At 35.0% G+C, this 16,070-nt stretch overlaps 2 long non-coding RNA genes across 6 annotated transcripts in view; one reads left to right on the top strand and one right to left on the bottom strand.

Moving 5' to 3' along the window:
* Positions 1 to 16,070, top strand: part of LOC126816739 (uncharacterized) — a 166,324-nt gene that overhangs the window by 66,797 nt on the left and 83,457 nt on the right. For 2 of the 4 annotated variants that reach the window (XR_007678551.2, XR_007678549.2), the window contains exon 1: positions 4,667 to 4,885. The exons of the other annotated variants lie outside the window; for them this stretch is intronic. This is a non-coding gene — a long non-coding RNA (uncharacterized LOC126816739). Of the gene's footprint in view, positions 1 to 4,666; positions 4,886 to 16,070 lie in introns of those variants that run through there. 4 annotated transcript variants of the gene reach the window in all.
* Positions 652 to 3,637, bottom strand: LOC130012298 (uncharacterized). Of its 2 annotated transcripts, XR_008787714.1 has the most exons (3): positions 3,363 to 3,637; positions 1,179 to 1,218; positions 652 to 997 (listed from the first exon to the last, which is right to left on the bottom strand). It is a non-coding gene; the product is annotated as an uncharacterized LOC130012298 (long non-coding RNA). The 2 variants fall into 2 exon arrangements; XR_008787713.1 differs by lacking the exon at positions 3,363 to 3,637 and having other exon boundaries at positions 1,179 to 3,039.

Raw genomic sequence — 16,070 nt, 5'->3', positions numbered from 1 at the left:
CAACTGGAGAATACTAGTAGATCATAAGGTCTGTCTAAAGTTTAGACAAATATTTGGATTTTAAACTAGATTTATAAGGGGCATTTTAAAGGGGCATTGGCGCCATTGGGTAAGATTAGATAAGAGCTGACAGTTCTCGCTATAATAGTTCAACAATAAATAATAGAAACAGAAAATGCTGAAATTTCAGTCAGATTGCTTTGCTCTGAACCGAGATATAGGTGATTCAGTTTTAGGCTACAGAGCCAATTTTCTGAAAGGTAACCTTTTCTGTGGTTCAAGTATCTGATGTGAGAATCTGGGCCCTGTTTCTCGAAATCTTAACAGTGGGAATGCAGTCGACCCTACTCTTGGAAACGAAGCTAAGCCTCTTCACTAAATGACAGACCTTATTATCCAACACGAATGCATTATCATTTGACTCCACCCCCTCCCCTGCAGTGACACATGAATGTTGTGACCAATAACCACTTTCCTGTCTTAAGGCCTTTGAAAACAGTATTCCTCATTATTAATTTGTCCCAACTAATCATGGTTCATGAATGCGTGTTCTCGATATGTTGACACTTCTACGATGGTGGGTGACTACGAGTCATGAGTGAAATAATCTTATTTCGTTTAATCTGTTATACTAATATAGAGAAAATACAATTTACATTTTATGGATATAACTTTTATGGATATAACTGTTACAACAAATAACACATCTACACAAATTTTTAAGTTGACCTCATTTCAATCAAAGTAAATACATGTACCCGTAAGTATTGTTTATATTCGCGTTACGTTTGGTAGTGGAACAGTGACACTGACATATTGTACATCGTTGACTTCAGGGTTAGGCTTGTTGTCTACCAAAGTTAGGTTAACATCTTCCACTACACTGCAAAGTCAGTAACATCATCAAGCTAACCTTTGCTAAAAGGTTAATGTTAATAACATCCACCAATTAGTCTATACACTAAACACAAGACCTGCAGCATTCAATCTCTGTGATCTGTAAATAATTAATAAAAAAACATATGAACTTACTTCAAATTTACACACTATAACTTATTACATAAACTTTATGTAGATAAGGAAAGTGAATTTTGAGATGCACTCCAATGACAAGTAGTTGATTTACATAAAAATTTACAAAAATAAGAACTGTTAATGAAAATAATAAACTGATTTACCTCAAGATAGATAATTGGAAATATTTTCTATACTTTTCTTCTGAAAAATGAAAGGGCGTAGTTTTATTATAAAACAAGGAACATGTACTACAAAAACATATAATTATTAATGTACCCCCTCGCCAACACGTACATTTGGAATTCATTTAATATAGTTAACTAAAAAAAATGTTAAAATCACAATTAATTATGATACCACAATTACAGGCTGGTAAAATCAACACAAAGTTCATACATTAGATTATAATAACCAGAATCGACTTTAAACTGATGTCTCTCACATATCAATGCCATAACTCTTGCAGTAATCATCAGATCTCGCTGAAAATCAATAGGCGTCTTGTCTCATGACCTTAAACACTGTGTATAAATTTAAAGTCAATTGGATTTTAAATTTAGCCTCTAGAGTGTTCACAAGATTTTTCAAAGTGATCAAGGGCCATAACTCTGGTAGTAATTATCGGATATCGCTGAAAATCATTAGGCTTCTTCGTCTCATGACCTTACACACTGTGTAACAATTTGGAGTCCATTGGATATTAACTTTAGCCTCTAGAGCGTTCACAAGATTTATCAAAGTGATCAAGGGCTATAACTCTGGCAGTAAATATCAGATATTAACTTTAGTCTCTAGAGCGTTCACAAGAAATTGTGGACGACGGACGTATAAAAATAAAAACAAAGTTTAAAAGAATCAACCTAATTAACAAAAACAATAATTAAACAATCAAAAACTAAACAGATAAATCAAATTCAAACGGAACAAATAAAGCAAAGAAAAGGAAAAAAGCAGTTCATTACCATTCTACATTAAAAAAATAAAGGAAATCAACTTGCGAAAAAAACTTTCATAAAATAAGAGTAAAGTAACACTAATGTTAATACTTTTTTAACGACACTACTTGGGCTCCCGGCACCCCTACACCCAAGCCTATCCACACCACAACAAAGGTCCATTTCATTGATTTTTTTCAATTTAATGGTCAAAGCCATCAAAAAAAAAAACCAACCCATTTAAAACACTGAAAAAATAATTTCAAATTCTACCTTTATAATCAAGAAATATAAACTTTAAATATGTAATATGTAATTCAGATCTAATTTTCCATCAAAATCAATGTAAATGGACCTTTGTTGACCAGATAAGCAAATTACGTTGATACTAACTTCAGACTTTACAATTTTGTATAGAATTCGAACATTAAATGATCATGCGACCGAACCTCCAGCATGAGGTCCCTAACAATATCTATTTAAGAATAACAGAAACCATAAATTAAAGGCGTTTTTAGGACCTGAGCTTCGACCATATTAGATAGTAAAAGCTTAATTGATTCTATTAGTTAAGTATAATATTTGAAATTAGATCTATAATATATAATTATGATTTTAATAAATCTTAGCTGACAATAACGTGCGGATTTCATTCAGTTTTAAAATTGGTACTATATAGAGCCTAGCCAGTATAGCGATTCTGAAGGGAAAATACCGCTTATGACTCATGACGTCACTCAAATATGACAGAAAAGCACTTATTTTGGTGCCATCCCACGCATTGACTGGTATATAGAGCGTTTTGATCATTTGAAACTTTGAGTTTGACCTGAAACCCTATTAATTAATAAATAGGTAATATTAATAAAACAATACTACTAGGCCTATTTATTAGTATTTAGAATATATATCATATGTAGGCCTACATACACTGTCATACAGTGCCTTTATTTACAAGTTACATCTGATTTATTAACTGATTATCAGACTTATCCATTTGTGTGTATCTCATTGATCATTCTCTGCAGGCTCAAGTTATACTCCTGACAAGTCCACGAGTCACGATACTGTGACCCCCTGTTGGTTGCACTTACTTGTAGTTAAACTGTCACTACTACAACTTAAGGGGTATAAATAAAATGCTTGAAATGAAGTCGGACTAGGTAGATATCTAGGCCTAATTATAATGTAGACTTGTTTTCATATCGATTACCCGACGCCAAGACCACTTCTACTGTACTAGCACTAATTTCAATGTAGGCTACTTAGTAGTCTTACCCCAAAAGTTAGAAAAGACTTCGTCAGCAAAAAAAATTATTTACAATCGGTACATCTATGATTAAGATTTGATTTATGCAGTTTTAGTCAAATACTAGCCTACTATAAAGTAACAAACTTCATTTACATTACCCAGGTCAGAAAATCTCCTCAGAAAATAAAAGACAACTGTTTAGTGTTTGTAGCCCAATAAATATAAGAAGCTGACGCCGTTAAAAACAGTGTTAGCCTAAACATCAGAATATTGCGCCAAAAGCAAACCAGTTAAAAATATAATTTGCGGGTCACGGAAAGATAATTCTGTTTGGAAACATGGTTTGGTGTAGAGGAGTAACCGAAGTTGGCCGAGTGAAATCTGCAGCCGGTTGCCGAGTGAAAAATAGAAAGTAACTCATTGAAGATCCAGTATTGTGGTGTAGAGGAGTAACCGAAGTTGGCCGAGTGAAATCTGCAGCCGGTTGCCGAGTGAAAAATAGAAAGTAACTCATTGAAGATCCAGTATTGTGCAAACCGTACGTCAAGTGACGGTGGTGTAAAAATGGCGGCGATCGGTAAAACGTGGTAATTTAGACATGCGCGGAAATCATACGATATTGTCACTCGGAAAACCTCAGCACTGTTACCGGGTTGCCGAGTGCCTATATTGTCTCGAGAAAATAACTCTGCATGTAAGTACTGGATAATCGTTATAAATGACGTCAATGATCGTTAGTATGAAAATAGAACGGGAATGATTGAAGATCCAGTATTGTGCGTTGAAAACAGTAAGAGTTAGCCTAAAGATCAGAATTTTGCGCCAAAATCCTATAAATAGATAACGTGAAGCAAACCAGTTAAAAATATCACGGAAAGATAACTCTGATTGAAAAAGTGCATAATTAAGAAAGTACTGGATAATCGTTAGTATCAAAATAGAAACCGATTAATTGAAGATCCAGTATTTAACTCATTGAAGATCCAGTATTGTGGTGTAGAGGAGTAACCGAAGTTGGCCGAGTGAAATCTGCAGCCGGTTGCCGAGTGAAAAATAGAAAGTAACTCATTGAAGATCCAGTATTGTGCAAACCGTACGTCAAGTGACGGTGGTGTAAAAATGGCGGCGATCGGTAAAACGTGGTAATTTAGACATGCGCGGAAATCATACGATATTGTCACTCGGAAAACCTCAGCACTGTTACCGGGTTGCCGAGTGCCTATATTGTCTCGAGAAAATAACTCTGCATGTAAGTACTGGATAATCGTTATAAATGACGTCAATGATCGTTAGTATGAAAATAGAACGGGAATGATTGAAGATCCAGTATTGTGCGTTGAAAACAGTAAGAGTTAGCCTAAAGATCAGAATTTTGCGCCAAAATCCTATAAATAGATAACGTGAAGCAAACCAGTTAAAAATATCACGGAAAGATAACTCTGATTGAAAAAGTGCATAATTAAGAAAGTACTGGATAATCGTTAGTATCAAAATAGAAACCGATTAATTGAAGATCCAGTATTGTGCCATAATCTGGGTGGCACAGAGTGTATTTTTACTCTATGTGGGTGGTACTGGATATAGGGCCTACGTTAGTATCAAAGTATGTGTATAACTGTCTATGATTTAGCCAGAATTTGAAGATCCAGAATTGTGCAGCTAGGCTTAGCTGGATTTTAAAGTAAGTAGGCGTGTTCCTTCCAAATCCAAGTTTCCCTATACGGAATTGTAACGGGAGGAGACGAATTTGCCATTAGCATTAGTTCAATAGTTGGCGTCACGTAACGTTCACAAATGAGTAGGCCTAACGATCCGCGGCAAGTGCACGTCTGTTATTTATGCACGCGAATGCATAATGTATTGTTTATTAGAAAGTTATCATCCCTGGCCTTTAGTCGACATTTCATGGAACACAACCCACAAGATAAGATATTATAAGCGACATCCTACTCTTCCCATGTACAGCCACAGGCCGATATGGGACCGAACTGGATGACTTGCATGGAAACATGCCTTAAATTATAACACGCAGTGGACCCGTTACCGTACGTTAGACTCAGATCTCTTCTTCTGGTGGTAATTTGGTAAATATTAAATGTAGGGTAGACAGGCCCATGTTTACATTTTCTAGAATTCTACCGATACCACTGGTAGGCCTATGCGTTATCTAGCCGACAGTGTTTCTTTTTAACGTAGTGAGTAAAGTAGGCCTTAGCTACGAGAACGTAGCTAAAAATATTGATCGATAGGCTACTGTCAGTACTGATCTGATGTGTTTGTTTTAGCTACGATTGAATGCCTTTAGTTTCATCTGGCAGACTTAATTTCTTTTGCATATATGGAACATCTTTTACACTAATTTTATACTATTAGGACAAGTTAAACACCGAGCGGAATCTCTCACCCGTATTCCAGCACCCGGATTCGAAATGAAGTTAGCAAACATACTCTAGCACCAATAAAAACCTATAATTATTAATATATAATTATCACGAAAATAATTGTTACCTATATATTAGAAAATAACATTTTAAGACATATTAATGTAAAGTATATATGTACTGGACGAAAAAAAGTCCCCAAACATACTAAAATATCGCACACTAGGCTAACTGAGCACGCAGAATTGAATTGAAATGGGGTTTAACGGGCATGCGCCATACAGTGTGCTATGAGGGACATTTTGCCCGGGCAGCGGCACTATCGCCTACTCTTATATCGAATTCCAACTGCCAAGGGATCTTTTACGTGCATTCCAATGTATTCAGGGAACCTCGGTTTTTCGTCTCATCCGAGGACTAGACAGCTGTCCTGGCCAGGCCCTCTTTCCTGCACCACTGACAAGGGGAAACCACGTCGGAAAATCAGGATGAACTTTCTCGGCCAATGCAGGGATCGAACACCCGACCTCCAGGCTAGCGAGCCAGCGTCTTAACCACCTAGCCACCGTGGCTCCGCTGAGCACGCAGAAAAGGAGCACGTCTATTTTCCATTAAAAGAAAGGGCACCGAAACCAGCTTTGGTGGCAAAATGTTTTTTATTTCACATAATCAAGGGATGAATAAAATACAAGACTGCAAAATTCTAGAAGCCTCCCTTGTTGGCTTTTCGAGATATATTACCGTAAACTTACTAAGATGTTGGGGAATCGGGTTAGGGTTAGGTTCACTGCGCCCAAAATAACTTCTAAACTAGCTGTGATGGCTCCAAATTCCCCAACCAATAATTAACAGACACGTTTCTGGCAGACCAGATTGTCTGCTAGAAGTAACCAATAGCTAACAGTAACAGACAAGAACTAGAACTGCGAAGCAGTAATGACGGGTTTCACCGGTGCCACGTTACCCTAAACATATGTCACTTCCGGTACCAATGAAACCATTAAACAGGTTTCCACATAAGCATTGCACACATCAAATAAAATGGACGCCGAATCAACCAAATCCAGCAATATCAATTCATTTTATACATTTGTTACATGTAAGTGTACGGTACTTCCGGTGATAATGAAAATGTTCAATTAGTTTTATGAAATCAGAAATGGCATAAGGCATCACATGGTGAAAATTTTATGTAAATCGAATAATAATTGCCACTTTTATAGACCAAAAACCGTGAAAAGTGACTTGTAGAAAACCGTCTATTTCTCTGCAACCGTACAAGTTAGAGACCATTTTCTGCTATCTCTATGATCGTATGGGCTCAATCTATTTGTTGATTGGTATCAAATATCATAATTTTAAAAACATTACAAATCAGACTCATTTGAATAAAATATCTGTTTTGAAGGCTAAAAATACAGTTTTTTGCCAAAATGACGTTACTTCCGGTGATAATGAAAATCTTAAATTACTTGTATAAAATCGTAAATGGCATTAGGTATCACACAGTGAAAATTTTATGAAAATCGAATAATAATTGACACTTTTATGGACCAAAAACCTTGAAAAATGACCTGTTGAAAATCGCCTATTTCTCCGCAACTGAACAAGTTAGAAACCATTTTGTGATATCTATATGATCCCATGGGTTCATTCTATTAGTTGATTGGAATCAAATATCCAAATTTTAAACAAATAACAAATACGACTCATCTGAATAAATTATTTGTTTCGAAAGCTATAAATATAGTTTTTACCCAAATTACGCCATTTCCGATGATATTGAAAATGTTAAATTGGTTTGACCTAGTCACAATTGACATTACGCATCAAATGGTATCACTTTTATGAAAATCCGATAATAATTGACTCTTTTACAGGCAAAATAGCGTAAAAAGTGACACTTGCAAAACTGACCATTTCTCGGCAACTGCTCATATTACAGACTAATTTTGAGATAGATTCTCTTCGTATGAATTAATGCTACAAGTTTATGAAAGTCACAAAGAAATATTTTAAAATATGAAACGCCTGAATGGGTTGTAAATTGCTCAATTTTACACCGTTTTTCACCTTTAAATCGAAATGGCGCAGCCGTACAAGTTAGAAACCATTTTGTGGTATCTGTATGATCGTATGGGTTTAATCTATTTGTTGATTGGAATCAAATATCATAATTTTAAAAACATTACAAATCAGACTCATTTGAATAAAATATGTTTTGAAGGCTAAAAATACAGTTCTTGTCCAAATGACGTCATTTCCGGTAACATAAGGCATTACATGGTGAAAATGTATGCAAATCGAATAAAAATGGCCACTTTTATAGACCAAAAACCTTGAAAAGTGACTTGTAGAAAATCGTCTATTTCTCGGCAACCGTACAAGTTAGAAACCATTTTGTGGAAATCTGTATGGTCGTATGGGTTTAATCTATTGTAGAAAATCGTCTATTTCTCTGCAGCCGTACAAGTTAGAAACCATTTTGTGATATCTGTATGGTCGTATGGGTTCATTCTATTTGTTAATTAGAATCAAATATCATAATTTTAAAAACAATACAAATCGGACTCATTTGAATAAAATATCTGTTTTTGGGGCTAAAAATACAGTTTTTGCCCAAATGACGTCAATTTCAGTGACATTATCCTCGTATGGATTAATGCTACAATATTATGAAAGTTGCGTAGAAATAATTTAAAATATGAAGACGATGAATGGGTTTTAAATAGCTGATTTTTACTCCTTTTTTTTCACCCTTATATCAAAATGGCGCAAATACAAAATCGATATAAAAAACCCCCCAAAAAACTAAGCCCGACATATTTTGCGCCTGTAGTAGGAGCATTCATCTTCATTGATAAGATTTGTACAAATTAAGATTTTTCCTTAGGAAAAGACCTCCCGACCCATCAAAATTTAAATTTTAGGCAAAATTACGTCACTTCCGGTGCCGACAGAAAAATTTATAGGTAGAAACAAGTTGAGAATTTTCACCAAGCAGGATATGAGCTTTTGTTTTATACAAATCAGGCAATAAATAATTAATTTAGAACCCATAAACTGTAATAAAAATGCGAAAAGTCTTAAAAAGTGATCCTTACGAAATTGGTTATTTCTTTGCAAGAGAAGATGCTAGAAGCTATTTTTATACGCCCACATGTTCATGTGGACGTATATTGTCGTCGCCCCTGTCCGTCCGGACGTCCGTCCGTCCACAATTTGTTTGTGGACACTCTACAGGTCACAATTCTTATCCGATTTTGACGAAACTTGAAATATAGGTTTATATCCAAAAGATCTCGGTTTCTTTCGATATTGGCATGTATTGGATCGAAACTTCATGGATTATGGCCCCTGTTTATACGAAAAATCACGTTTTTAGCTTGTGGACACTATAGAGGTCACAATTTTTATACGCCCACATTTTAATGTGGACGTATATTGTCGTCGCCCCTGTCCGTCCGGACGTCCGTCCGTCCACAATTTGTTTGTGGACACTCTACAGGTCACAATTCTTATCCGATTTTGACGAAACTTGAAATATAGGTTTATCTCCATAAGATCTCGGTTGCTTTCGATATTAGCATGTATCGGATCGAAACGTCATGGATTATGGCCCCTGTTTGTACGAAAAATCACGTTTTTATACGCCCACATTTTCATGTGGACGTGTTATGCCGATTTTGTTGAAACTTGAAATGTAAGTTGATAATCCAAAGATCTCGGTTTCTTTCGATATTCGCGCATATCGGAACGTAACTTCCTGAATTAGGACAGCTATCTGAATGTATAACTTTTTTTGAAAATCTGTTAAAATAAAGAAATAATAGAGCATTTTCTAAATTTTGACGATTTTTTAACTTTTTTTGATTTTCAGTACGTTATTTTACCTATTCCAGAAATTTCAATGTCTTATTGGATGGATTCATGCACAAGACTACCGGAGGGACTCTCGATAGGGAAAGTGTTAAAAAAATCTTTGGAGTAGTTTTCGAGATACAGCCGTCCAAAAACGCTCCAAATCAGAAAATACTTGATTTTCAGCATGTCATATTTTGTTACCCTCTCATAGGATTCGTGTGAAATTGGTATCATATGATAGTCAAATCCCCGGGCTACCCACCGATACCTTAATTTCTTTAATCCGTTGATACCGGGTGGAGAAATCACGTTTTTCCCAAAAGCACCCATTTTTTGCGTCTTCTTCAAAATATCGGACATTTTTTCGACCATTTCCGGTTTAAGGATTCTTGTCGAAATAGTTTTATCAGTTGGTTTTGGACTATAACTTCATGTTCCATAAGTTTCAGAAACGTCAATTCGGCCGTAAAAAGAAACTCGGGCACACAAAATGGGCAGAAAATTCGAAAAATAAAGTGTGATAACTCTGAATGAAAGTTATATTCCTGGAATCGGATTGCCTTCAGGTATCCAAAAATGTAGGTCAAATTTGAATATTTTGAAAAATTACAAAAATTGTCTCCTAAACAACGTATTTTCAAATTTCGAACGACAAAAGCCATAGATGAATGTTCGAAATTAAAAAAATGTGAGATAGAGATTCTCTTGGAAAAGATTCAGGGTTTCCAAAAATGTGAATTGTTTTAAAATAGGTAAAGAATGGGCGAAACCACGGGTGATTTTTGATTTATTGCTACCGTTCAAAATTCGGCCACTTCCGGTCTGCGCAGAAGTTCCAAAAATACTTTTTCGAGTAACCACTACATGGTTTCCCGAGAGAAAATTTAACCCCAGGTCGATATCGGTTTTCGATCATGGAGAAAAAGGCTCCCGCGGTAAATAATAATAATAATAATAACTAGATCTGCTAAGCAGATATTAAAGCTTTCATATTCACAGTCACTGTCACATGTCATAGAAATAATATGAACAGAAAAAAAAAAATCATTATAATGAGTAAAAATTTGGTGAAGTTAATTCGATTTTTCACTGGTAAATAATTAAATAGACAAGTGGCATAACTTGACCCGCATCCCATCAGCTATCCTGAAAAATGCTGGAAAAATTAAACAAGTAAATTGTGTTTAGTACTGGGTTAATTAAGACAGGCATATGCCTTTGCTATACAGGATGACATGAGGGAAATTTAGCTTGGGAGGTGTAGGCCTGCAGCCAAAATTTCTAGCTAGCTTAGAAACACAACTCCGCTACACGGTCTTCCATAAAAGAAAAACTATACATTTTTGGAAAGCTTATGATGCCAGGAAGACAAAATCTGGGAGTTCCAAGCAAAATGTTTGCAATTTATTGATTTAGGGCCAGATGAAATTCGTCAAAATTGTCAAATAAATGCTATTTGTGTACTAACAATTCTGAAGTTGACATAAAATTAAATAGTTGGTAAAACACCTCATGCCTTCATCCTTGGCAATGAACAGTTTATTGGACAGATTTTGATGTAAATAAAAATGCTCAAAACACAAATGTCATGGGTGAATAAAGAATTGTGGAAATCCATTAACGGTAAAAAAGAATTATCTCCCTTTCTGTCAAATGCCTGTAATTGATAGACTATCAGGTCTTGTATGAATCATAAGACCAGGTGTGGGCAAACAAGCCCAATAATTATTTTGTTTGTTGGATCTCAAGGGCCTGTTAGGGTTGGTTGTTGGATGTTTGCTCAGAAATTATCGCTTGTATGGAACATGCTAGAGTCGATTTGTAGCATATTCTAGCCAGGGGATATGTTTGACAGTAGTTGAGTGATATGCTTTTGAAATAATGGAGATCAGTAGCACTTTATAAGCATTGAACCACATGATTTTTTTCCACTAAGATAAACATTCTAAACCCACATACATGTTCCCTTTCAATTAGCCACTACAGTATTTTTACAACTGTACATGTAGCTGTGAACTATTAAACCATATGTTAGTCCCGAAATGACCTTGTTTGTGTTGAGTGGACGTTAAACCCATTTCTCTCTAATTATGATTTGCATACAATGTATAAATACAAATGTAAAGGATGTAACTTTAAAATAGAAGAAAATCAAATATTTTTAATATTAAACAATTGCTTTGTTCTTATACTTCTACAATCATTCTCATGTTGTTCATTTTGCCATATTTTTGTTTATTCATTCATATGTCTTCTATATAATGATGCATAGTATAGTACACTATGTTAAAAAAATACTAGAAATGTATGTTTCTTTATCACCAAATGATTTATGTAAGTTGTGAAGTAAAACAGTTGAACATTAAATCCCATTTCAATTTATTTGCATGAGGTGAAGAGAAATAATGGTATTGAACAATTGACTATTCATGAAAGATACTAAAGAGAACTTTATTAATTTATACATACTTTTGCTAATTTTATTGTTATATCTTGGTAGTAACATACCAATATAAATAGTAATATTGTTTCTAGATGAAGACTATTATAATTGAAATGAAATGGGATTTCACATCATAATGCTATGCACGGACTGGGCTAATAATGACAAAAAACTACAATGAATACAATAGTATAAAATGTTGCTATGAAATTAAATAAATGTTGTATACAATAATTAACCGGTTTAATACTATATTATACATAAAAGTGAATGAAATTCAATGTTTACTATTTTGCTTTATACATGAATATCACAGGTCAAATTATTGAAATAAATAATGCAAATAGATTATGATTTGAAACATCTTGTATGTCATTGTTCTATTTGTTATATAAGACTACATGATATAAACTTTTTGATAAGCCTCTTTTATCATATTTTGAACCAATGGAATTAAGAGCAAAGACCTAGAATATATTGTAAATATAATCAGGTTTTTGATCAACTGATCAAAGGAAAATATTGCGAATAAATTTGTTGTACTGCTATTGTAAAGAAATCATCATTGTTTTATTTGATATTTAGAATACACATAATCGTGTATATATTTGAAGTTAAGAGCAATTATGATTAGTGATACCTGTATGACCAACTCTCAAAAGATAATCTCATTAAACCAAGTACTTTTTTTCATTTGTATTAGTTGATTTATACTGAATAAAGATAACACAAACAAACAAAAATGAGTTGGCTGTGTGAACACCTCAATGACAAGTGGTATCAGATGCCTCAGAGAGAATATTCAAATGCTCCTTGTGATACGTTTGTAACACAATTATAACCTAATGTATTACACGGGAGTGGAGTGGGTGGGTCGGGGGGGCTTTTCGATTGGCAGGGGACTATTAAAATGGGTAAGCAGAGATAAGCAATTTGATGAAACGTTGTGTATAGTTTCATTACATTAGTACCTTGACCTTATTACCTTGACCAAGTTCGACAATGAGCATTCTCTTAGTCAGGATAAGCAAAGCAACTTGATTGGCCGGGACTTTGAATTGGTTGATGCTTTGGGGTATGATAACTTTGGTTATAATGAAGTACTGGAACATAACAACCCAGCTTTTAATTGAGCTAGAATGTTTAAACTTGGTGTAGATGTTCATCAGGTCTTGACTGAACATTTTGAGCTACAGCTTGGCAATTTCATTGGTCGATGCTTTGGGACAAGATAACCTTGATTTCTATCTGACAGAGAGTGATGAAATTTACAGTATAGTTTGATTGCTCGATACTTTTGAAAAAAATATGAAAGTGCGATTAATTAATGTGTCATCTTTTACTTTGGGGTTTTGGCGGGAGACATCAGCCATACTGTTTGCTTGTTTAATATCCCCTATACAATATACGCTCGACCTCATTACCCGAACTGGGGTAGAAAAGTGGGATCTTTGACAATGAGGCAATGAACTTGTACATTCTTTTGCAGCTGCACAAGAGGGAACATCAACGCCGGATTAACCATGGTGGTGGGGAGGGGGGCTGATACCGACCGTGAAGCCCCGCAAGGGGGTCGGGTCAGGGGGTTTTCCCGCTAAGAAATTTTAATTGGAGGCCGAAAACGTGATTTCATGGCATTTCAGGCACTTGTGTCGGAGCCATTTAGAAATACCTCCCCCAGAAAAATAAAATTCTGCCACAAAATTAGCCACAATCCATGCGGGTGCTGTGAAATTTCTAGAGGAGGGAGCTGGAACCCATGAGCCCGTTAAATTCGCCACTGTAAATGAGCAGAGCTACATCAAACCTAATTTTGAGTCCCTCAGTGATAAATAACTTGATTCAAAATCGTATTATAGCCCCAACGACGATTTGATGAATGGAGACCGTAACGTTACGACAAAGTCTAACACTGTAAGTACCAAATAGTCATACGAGATATGTGCATCTCATCAAATTCAGCTTATACCATACCCACAATAATGTTACGGAGTCAGTGAGTTCAAGTTAGACAATACGCTGACCTTCCACTGACCATGCTTATAATATAAAATCTGTCAATGACAACTGATTCATTGTTTAGTTTTTTATATGATATATTTAATATCAATAATATATGTATATGCATGCTTTATTTTACTTTACACGACCTCTAAAAATGCCCCAAATCGTAAAAATACGACTTTTTGGATTTCGATCTCCTTTTTTCGGCTACCCCGGACATTTTCAAAAAATGATACAATGATTTCACACAACAGGCCAGCTATTAGCCTCTCGATTGACAAGAGTTTCATCGCCCTCCATTCATTATAACCAATGCCATCGTGCCCTAAAGAATCAACAAATCAGCTTGCTTATCTCTGCTTACCCTAGGCAAAAAATGCTCAACTTTGAACTCAATCATGACATTGACCTAGTGAACGCCTACACCAAGTTTGAACATTCTAGCTTAATTAGAAGGAGAGTTCTTGTGTTCCAAAGTCCCGGCCCTTCAAATTGCTTCTATTTTTCATTTTCAATTCAAAATGGTGACCATCACGTGACCGAAATCAAAATTCTGATCCGATAGATTTTTAGGCATTCCTTCCAGGATTCCGAAAATATGACGCCCGAGTCTGTAAGTAAAATAGCAAAAAAGCCTTTTTGATTTTTCACGTTAAAAGATGGTGGCACTTCCGGTTCGATCGACAAACTCCATATTTTGTGTACGAATCAGTAATTACTTGTCTAGTATCGAATTTTTTTTTTAGGTCATTCTGACCTATATTTCGACGATTTTTTTGAAAACTTTGATCCTTAATTTCACCAAGGGGAGATAATTTAGAAAATTTCCAAGGACATCATTGAAGTCGCATTGGCAAGATCTACTAACATTCTAAATTTCACGAAAATCGCACAACTATTAAAGAAGTTGTCAAATTGGTAATAACTTCCGGTTCAAAATGACAGCGACGAATTTTCGAAATGCCAAAATCCGAAATTGCAGATTTGAAGTAAATGTTTCAAGATACTCAAAGAAAAAAGAATTAGTAAAATAGGTCAAATAGTCACAAAGTTACAGCATTGTAGGTCAAATGCATTCCTTCGTAAAATTCGGTGATTTCGGATTCGTAAAACGTTTTGAAAATATATTTAATCAACAGCCACCACCCATTTTTGGGGGGATAGGTAAAAGTTTCAGAACGATCCTATGGTTAGATTCTGAGAAATCCGATTTGTGGACAAAACACAAAAAAAAAATAACAATAATAATCTTAACAGAAACAATAAGCTTTCATATGTAATATGAAAGCTTAATAATAATAATTTTAGTAATCTCAATAGGCTTTCAGACGAAAGTCTGAAAGCCTAATAATTTTAGTAATCTCAATCGCCTGAAAGCCTAATAATAATTTTAGTAATCTCAATAGGCTTTCAGACGAAAGTCTGAAAGCCTAATAATAACTAGACCTGCAAGCAGCACTGAAACGGCTTTCAGGAATCAGACAGGAAGTGTGTCATACAATAGCCCATTCATCGAGCTACTAAACGATACTTTAGATGTTTTAATCAGGTCACACCCGACCGTGAAATCACGATTTTTGAAAGAGCACCGATTTTAACTGGTTTTCTTTTTAATATCAAATATATTTATATGACTACGGTTTTACCGGTGCCACGTTACCCTAAACATATGTCACTTCCGGTACCAATGAAACCATTAAACAAATTTCCACATAAGCATTGCACACATCAAATAAAATGGACGCCGAATCAACCAAATCCAGCAATATCAATTGATTTTATACATTTGTTACATGTAAGTGTACAGTACTTCCGGTGTTAATGAAAATGTTCAATTAGTTTTATGAAATCAGAAATGGCATAAGGCATCACCTGGTGAAAATTTTATGTAAATCGAATAATAATTGCCACTTTTATAGACCAAAAACCTTGAAAAGTGACTTGTAGAAAATCGTCTATTTCTCTGCAACCGTACAAGTTAGAAACCATTTACTGGTATCTGTATGATCGTATGGGTTCAATCTATTTGGTGATTGGAATCAAATATCATAATTTTAAAAATATTACAAATCAGACTCATTTGAATAAAATATCTGTTTTGAAGGCTCAAAATATAGTTTTTGCCAAAATGACGTTACTTCCGGTGATAATGAAAATCTTAAATTACTTGTATG

Source organism: Patella vulgata, chromosome 3 (assembly GCF_932274485.2).
Source record: "Patella vulgata chromosome 3, xgPatVulg1.2, whole genome shotgun sequence".
NCBI lineage: Eukaryota > Metazoa > Mollusca > Gastropoda > Patellidae > Patella > Patella vulgata.
The sequence above is the reverse complement of the archived record's forward strand: the minus strand, read 5'-3'. Positions and strand labels throughout refer to the sequence as shown.